This window comes from Monodelphis domestica, chromosome 8 (assembly GCF_027887165.1).
Source record: "Monodelphis domestica isolate mMonDom1 chromosome 8, mMonDom1.pri, whole genome shotgun sequence".
Classification (NCBI taxonomy): domain Eukaryota; kingdom Metazoa; phylum Chordata; class Mammalia; order Didelphimorphia; family Didelphidae; genus Monodelphis; species Monodelphis domestica.
This window is the reverse complement of record NC_077234.1, coordinates 3,014,271-3,022,627: the sequence shown is the minus strand read 5'-3', so window position 1 is coordinate 3,022,627 and position 8,357 is coordinate 3,014,271.

Genomic DNA, 8,357 nt, shown 5'->3' with positions numbered 1-8,357 from the left:
TCCCCCTCTCCTTTTTGCCTTCTGACCCCCACCTCCCCCAATTTCCCACTGTTCTAGCAGAGCTCCCTTCTCTTCTCCCCTCCCCTCCCATTACCCAGTAGGATAAGAGAGATGTCTATAGCCAACTAAGCGTGTATATTATTCCCTCTTTGGGTCACTCACAATGAAAGTAAGGCTCAAGTGCTGTCTGCCACTCTTCCCTTCCACTGTGAAGCCTCTTCCCTGCCTCTTTTACAGGCGTCATTTACCCCATTCTGCCTTTGCCTTCCCCCTTCTTTCTAACCCCTAATTGCGTTGATTTTTTTAGATGTCCCCTCGCACTCATACCCTGGTCTGGGCATACTCCCTCCAACTGCCCCAATAATGGTAGAGCACCAGCCACCCATGTAGGCAGGAAGGGTTTGACCTCATCGGATCCTTTAGGATCTCTTTCCTGTTTACCTTGAATGCTTCTCTTGAGTCTTGTATTTGCAGGTCAGATTTTCTCTTCCGCTCTGGGCTTTTCATCGGCCATGCTGGGAGCTTTCATTGCAGGCTTCCTTTGAGGAGGTGACCCATAGAGAGCCTTTGGCCTCTTTCTTCCTCCTTCCTGGCTTGGCTGGCTCGCCAATCTTGCTGCCAAGCCTAGGAACATATGCTGATTCCACCTGGAGCCTCCTAGAATGTCATCCTCTGCAAAGGTGACTGTGCAGAAGCGATGATTCTTTTCATGCTCCTATTTTTTGCAAATCCTCCTCCTATACCCAATGCAGCCGAGAAATGCTGCCTTGGATGGCACAATGAAGCCAGCTGTACTGAGTCCTCAGTTCACCTCTTGGGGGAGAACCTGGGAGCCAGCCTTCCTCTTTGGAGAAAAATGAGTGCCTTAGAAGACCCCCAGAGCCATTTACTGGTGAACTGTGGAGCCGGCCCCAGCCCAGCAGGCTGCCCCGCAGAGGGGCTCCCTCTCAGCACCTGGGTCTCGGCATCACTGAGTGGCAGAGCCAGAAGAAAATGGAGGGCCAGCCAGATCCATTTTTTCCACTCGCAGATGGCGGAACTGAGGCTCCGAGAGGGCAGGCATCCTTTTGCCTTTCTGGCTCTGGGTCTCCAGCTCTTGGTGCCACCATACCATGCCATCTGGAGGTTGGGAGCAGGCTAAAGGAGGCCCTGAACGCCATGCTAAGGAATTGGGATTGTATTTTGCAAGCACCAGGGAGTTCAGAGGGTCTCTGACAGGGTAGCTGGCCAGCCCCGCCTCACCTCCCTAAACTTCTGGGGAATTTGCCCTGAGCTTGGCCCCCCACCCCCCAAGCATTCCTTGTACAAGCTGACCCTCTGTGAGTAAAAACAGGCGCCCCGGACCCTGAGGGAAAGTGGGGAAGGGGGCTGCCTAAAGGCTCCAGGGAAGGGAAGGTACCCCAGCTGGGCACGCAGAACTGCTGGCTTTGGCCATGAATGAAGGAGACCCAGGAATCAGCCCTTCCTGGAAACTCAGAGACCATCCCAGCCTGAGTCCACGCTCCCCTCGGCTGCACCAGGAAAGCTTTCTTCCTCCAGACACTGCGCATCGGGCAGTTTTTCTGTCTCCCCGATGAGCAAGGCCCCTACGGCCCTTCGTGGCCACCTTCCTGAGCTGTTGTGGTTTAAAGGCTCTTCCCCGGGGGTCAGGCCCTTCGCTGGGCACACTGGCCTCGAACCCCAGCCCTCAGGCAGCCTCTGGGCATCTACTGAAAACCTTCCCCCCTCAGCGAGACTTGTCAGAGCCTGGGTGGTGCTTGCAGAGCCTGTGAGAGTCGGGGTCCTCTCCAGGCCACCCTGTGGCATCAGCGGAGGAGAAAAGGAGAGGAATGTGGAAATACGAAAACTCTGCACTTCGGTTCTGGCAGCCGAGCCCACGTAGGCCACTGGCCACCGTGAAGCCACCCAGAAGGTTTCCCAGACGTGGCCTTGCTCTCGGGGGGGAAACACCAGCGATGGCAGCGAGTCCCTTCTGCACCTACAGGCCTGGAGGGGTTCCATGAGAAAAGCCGCTGCCCGAAGTGAGGCGGGCCACGGCAGGTTCCCTGTTGGCCAAGTGACCCCACAAGTCCTCGGGATTTGAGTGACTGGCCGAGGGAATCATTGAGGCTCTCAGCCTGGGAGAAGGGACAGCATGTGTGGCCTGGAGGGGCCCGAGCGCTGTCTTCATGGATTGGGAAGGGCTCCCCCGTGGCAGGGGAGGGACGGCAATCGTCCAGAGGGCAGCAGGGACCTGCCGGTCGAGACGAAGCTTCCTGGCAGCCTGCGCTCACTCACTGTCAGCCCCACCAGGGATCTCTGTTCTTCCAAAGAGATGGAGGAGCCCATGGCCCTTCTCTGGACCCAGGTACTGGCTGGTGGCATATACGGGCCCCAGGTCAGGCTGAGTCTGGCTGCCACCGGACCCGATGGCCACAGCAGAAGAGGGAGCAGACACTCGGGACACTTCCTTGGGGCCATCTCCTCCTGAATAACCCAGGGAGACACAGGTGAATGGCATCGTGCCCCTCTCTTCCCGGCAAATGCTTCAGCTCTGGTGCTGCAATGGGCAGAATTCGGACCAGCGTCTCCCCCTCTGCTTGAGAGACCCCCCAGCCCTCTTCTCCAGACCAAACACCCCCAGTGCCTTCAGTCACCCAGACTCAGGCCCTTCCCTGTCCTTCAGGTGTTTATCCCCAAATACTCTGACTCCTTACGCCCCTTGCTCCCAGCCGACATTCAGAACTGAGCTTGGGGCCCCCCATTTGGGGCTCTGACAGGACAGAGCAGCCTGCCTGCCTGGCTCCCTTTCAGGGGAGCCAGCTGTGCGGGAGCTGCTGGCTCAGCTTGTGTGAGGCAGCTGATTATTTGGGCCGGGGGAAGACTTTGCATTGATGACAAGCAGCTGGTGGCTGGGAGCCCAGCGCTGGGGCTGGCTCTCTTGGGATCCCGACTCCACCATCCAGGCTGCCGTCTCTCAGAGCCTGGTGGACGGGCTAATCCCACTGCCCTCTTTGACGTGGCAAATCCCTGACAAGAAGATGGGACGGCACGAGACCAGACTCGGCTCCCTGGGACACCCAAGAGCTGCCCCTGCCTGGCACACAGCAAAGAGCTCTGACTGACTCGGGTTCAGTCCCAGCTCTCTCTGAAAGTGCCCCCCGCCTACCCCATGTGAGCCAGCCCTCCCCCTCCCCCTTGGGCTCCCCCACGAGGGCCCTGGCTGTTCTCCACAGTCCTAGGGAAGAAGGGCAGAGAAAAGCCAGCTCCCCGAGGGTCCCAAGCACCGGCAGGTAGGTGCTGCTGTCGAGTCAGCAGCAGCTGCTCACCCAGAGGACGGCCTCATCAGCACAATGAAAGAGCAATTAGAAGGCGTCGTGCCAGCTCGACTTCTTTGTGCCCAGACTTGCTGGCTCGCCACACTCCCCTGGTTTTCCTTCCAGCAAAGCCCCCAGAGCTGCCTGGGGGGGATCACCAGCACGCCAGGCAGGAACCCTGGCGACCATCCAGGCATACGTTCATGATGAGGACACTGAGGCCCAGGCCTCCTGACTCCCAAGACCAGATGGCGCAGGCCCTGGAGCTGGTGTTTCTTAAGTCCAGCCAGAGACCAAGGCCTGGCCCAGGATCATGCAGGAAATGAGAGGCTGAGCCAGGATTTGAACCCATCTCCTGGGGCTCTTCTGATTTCGAGTAAAAGTAGCAAAACCACTTGAAAATCTCCATTCTGCGTATCGTCAGCATCATACCTGCTTCTGCTCTCAGGGTCGGGGGCGGCCTCATCCCCCTGCCTCAGCCCATGCTCAGGGTAGTTATCCCCACTTTAGAGATGAGGAAACTGAGTCCTAGAGCCAGGCCCAGCCCCTGAGTCCTGGGACCCGGGACCTCTGCCCCCAGACAAGCACATGGCGCAGCTCACACTCTGCAAGGAGGGGTGCCCCCATGTCCACCCCATTGCTCAGCAGCCTTGGACCCAGAACCCAGCTGAAGTGGGCAGCTGCCTGGCCCAGCGAGGCCTAACTGGTCTGGTTTTCAGATAGATGCTCAGCCTGGCCTCAGTTAGAGGAAGGGCTGAGCTCCTCCTTCCGTCTGAGCATCAGAGAAGGTCTCCCAAGCTTTCCCCTCTCCCAGCCCCTTTGCCATGCCTCCCCTCCCCCCCGGGGGTGAGCCTGGGAGCAGGTGATTCTCCAGGACAAAAGCACTTAGAGAAGCAGAAAGGGTAAGAGCCAACATCATGGCAGCCAAGCAGCCTGGCCAGGAGCCAGCTGGGGTCTGGGCCTTCTCTGTGCCCTCTGGGTCCTTTCTGATCACTGGCCAGTTGTCTGCCCCCTCCTTCCCTCCCTCCCTCCCTTCCTTCCTTCCAATGGGCATCTCCAGAGCCTGTCCACAAGCCACCAGCTCCTGGCAGCCCAGACAAGCCCATTAGCCTGGGAAAGGGACTTGGGCAATGGCTAGAGAACAGGGCTTATCACCCCCTTCGTGGCTCCCCAGCAGCTGCCATGTTCTCCTCCCATCCCCAAACCGCCTTCCCCCGGCTGCCAAACAAGCCTCCTAAGATGGCACTGATCTGCGCATGGCAGTGCCCTGTTGGAACCCTCTGGTGGCTCCACAATTGCCCACAACCCAAATGCCCCAGCCAGGAGCCCGAAGCCCTCCTCCATCCGATGCCAGCCAAGCCAAAGCCAGCAGGCTGCTGCCCAGAGGGGCCCTCTCCCACCTCACAGCCACATGCTGGAACACTTCATCTCCACCTCGGAAAGTCCTCCTTCTCCAAGGATTAGGGCAGCCACCTCACAATCGCCCGTCCCCCCAGAGCAGGTGGCATCTGTGGGGAACATCTGAAAGCCAAGCCTTACCTCCAGGAAATCATGGAAGGCTTCTCTGAGGAGATAGCATCCGAGTTGGGCCTTGAAGGGAGAGAAGAATTCTGAAAGACAGAAATAAGGAGGGAGGAGGATGACATGGACAGATATCCTGATAAAGTGCTCCATTGCCCCCTGATCCTCAGCCTCAAAGCCGTCCTCCTTTCTCCCAGCCTTCTGCCTCCTCTCAGCCTCTGACACGCTTCATATCTCCACATTGGCCTTCTAGGGCCAATGAGATGATCACAAAGCGTCTCTGAAGCCCTTACTGTGTGCTAAGGGTTAGGAGACAAATCTAAGCAGCGCCAACCCCTGCCTTCCGGAAGCAGCTGAGAAGGGAGAGGAGGCTCCTGGTGGAGAAGTTCAGAGGGAGCAGCCTGGCAGCAAATAAAGGGAGGGCACCTGAAACTGGGGGGGGGGTACTCCCAAGTCCCAGGACTGGAGGGGCCCTCGAAAACCCTTCAAAGCCGGGAAAACATGGGGGCCCCCAGATTCGTGCTCACACTCACGGGTCCAGGATTCAGAGCCCGGCCCCGGCCTTTCTTCCCTTAACCTTCTCGGGACTGGGCACATTCGCTCGTCCGGATCCAGATGAGCCAGATCCGGGTTCCGTGTCTGGGCCCGTTCTGGCTCTCTCTATCACGGTTCCTCCCCAAGCCCAGGGAGGGAGTGAAGCCTTGCCCTGCCTGGCAAAACTCTCCGGGACGCCTCCTCCACTGGGTCCCCTTCAGGACTCTCCTCTCTCCCCGAAGTGACCAAACCTCCCCAGTCAGGATTTACCCCACTGAATTCCACTCCAGTAGCTCCCCAAACCCTGGAAGTGGCCGGTTCCTTCCCCTGGCCAGGAGCCCTGGGCTGAGGCAGGCCATGCACTCCCAGCTTCCCAGAATCCCAGGCTGCTCTGCTCAGGGGGCCCCAGGACACAGGATGGGTGGCCAGAGGTGGGAGGTGCTCCTCCCCTCCTGCTCTCTTCTCATCCTTCTCTCGGCTTCCTGAGGTCAGCTCCCAGCTGCCTCAGCCCAGGGTGGGAGGCGTCTGTTTTTTCCTTTTCGTCCCTCTCCATTTGTGCCTCCCCCTCCCTGCTCACTGGACTGTCTGACCTTTGGCCTGAGGGCCTTTGAATCAGCCTGGCGGGTCCCCAGCAGGACCTGACCCTGGAGTAGGTGATGGGAAGGGACCCCAGAAGCCTCCGGGCCGTCCCAGTCCAAGACGATGATCACCCAGGTCCTGCCTGAAGTCTCCCATGGGTGGGAGGGAGTCTCTAGGCCAGCCCAACTCCCTCAGGAACAGCTCCAACTGGGAGGAAGGTCTCCTAAGCCAGTGTCTTCAAGCCTTCCACTCTGCCCCTGGGGGCAGCCCAGTCACCCCAGGAGCCTCCCAGTAGCCCCAGAGATTGGCATCTTCATCTCTTTGTGGGAGAGTCAAGTGCGTCACAAAAAACTGGAGGACCCTTGGCCGTGAGCCGCCCCAGGCCTAGAACTGTCTCCACCCCTGGGCTGCAGGGTTCCCTGGACAGTTAACCAGTGACCACAGGACCCCCTGGCATCAGCTAGCTCCCTTCTCTGCCATCTGTCCCTAGGAGGCATCCAGAACTGGCCCAGGAGCTATGGGCACATGCCAAGGCCTACGGGAGCCCTCAGTGGCTCTGTGGCCCCAGCCCAGGGTCTGAGGTGGAGAGACATGGCAAGAGACCCTGCCCCACTTGTGGAAGGGCGGCCCAGATCCCCACCATCCCTTCCCTGGCCTCAGGGCCTCAAAGGAGAGATGTGCATCAGAGAGGGGCTCCGTGAGCCCTGGGAGCAACCAGCCACAGGTCAGAGACAGCCCCCCTAGAATGAATGCCAGTTAACTCTCATGGTCAGTAGCACTCCGTTAAACAGCCAAGCCAACACCCAGGGGCCCACGGCATGAGGTCAAACTTCCAGGACCCAGAGGGCACAGCTGCTGGCATTCAGTGGGCACCATGATGACCTGGTCCCACTGAGGCTCTACTGTGAGGTCTGCCTGAACTTGGGGAGTGCCTGATCAGATTGCCAGGCACCCTCAGGCACTAACAGTGCCACCTAGAACATCTCATGCCAACAAGGAGCCGAAGTGCCAGCCTCTGGCCAGGTGGCATTCATCCTCTGAGCTTACCCAGCAGCCCCTCTTCGCTGCCCCCTCTAAATCACCCCTTGTGCAAGAAGGGGGCAAGGAGAGAGCCCAGGAAAGGGGTTCCATGCTGATGTCCCTTGTGGTGGGATGGGGGGAGCAGTCAAGCCCTCCAGACCACTAGGGGGAGATGCTCCAGGTGGTTTGACCCTGGTGATGCCCCTCCCTAGTTCTGCATCAGTGTCCCCAGTTCCCAGGTCAGAGCAGTGAAGCCACTTGCCGGGGGTCAGGATGCAGCTTGGGGCTAGGCAGCCCTCCTACTCCCTGGCCTCCTGCTCAGCCTTTCCCAGAAAACCCTCAGCAGCAGCGAGGGAAACTGGGGCCAGGGAAGAACACAGGACTGGCCTTGGCTGGCCACTCGCTCTTTTGCCACCATTGTTTCCACAGGACCAAGTGAGTCACAGAAGCTGTCTGGGGAGCTGAGTGAAGCCCAGCCAGATGGGAAGGGGCCCCCCTGCTGGGTAATCCAAGAAGGCTGCCTGTCTGCTCTGGTGATTGATTGTTGGCAGGAAGGCAGCCTCTGCAGCCCAGGAAGTGCCAAGGTCCACCCCTTCTGCCCCCCTGGGCTCCACTGAGCCGGATGGGGAATCCCAGGGACCTTCCACAGGGCACAGTCTCAGCCCAGCCCCCCTTACCCACACTGGCACAGCTGCCCCCATCCCCAAGGCACTCACACATGCACTGACTCAGACACATACATATACTCTGTTAAAATTAATTGTGGTTGAGACTGAAATATATTTAATTAGGTGGTCATCAGGGATTTCATTTCTAAATCCCAAAATGAATTACTAAAGTAAATAGAATTTATGGTAGTTTATTTACAATATTTACAATAGATGGAAGATATTAAGGAATGAAAGAGACAGAGACAGAGAGAGAGACACAGAGGGAGAGAGAGAGAGACAGAGGGAGAGAGACAGAGACACAGAGAGAGAGAGACACAGAGGGAGAGAGAGAGAGAGAGAGAGAACTCTGGCTTCTTCTGATACCAGTTAGAATCTCTAAGCCCCATCCAGGGGAAGAGAAAATCAAGTCCACTAAGTCAGCCTTTTCACTCACCAACGGTGACAGTCTAAAAAGAAATCTGTGTGTTGGTCTTCCAGTCGCTCCTCCGAGTCAGTGCCCGAATATCTGAACGCATGTCCGTCTTCCCTCCAGCTCGGAGTCCAAGCCCAGGTGACTGACTCTCAGAATGTCCGTCTTCAGATATTTTTCCTCTATTTAAAGACGTTTTCCTCTTGTGTCGCCTCTTCCAAATTTTCACATCTACCAATCACAGCAGACGCTTTCCTCCAGGACTGCCCATTCTTTAGTTCTCACCTTCTCTGGTTAGATTCTATCTTTTGGGGTTACTTAAATCCT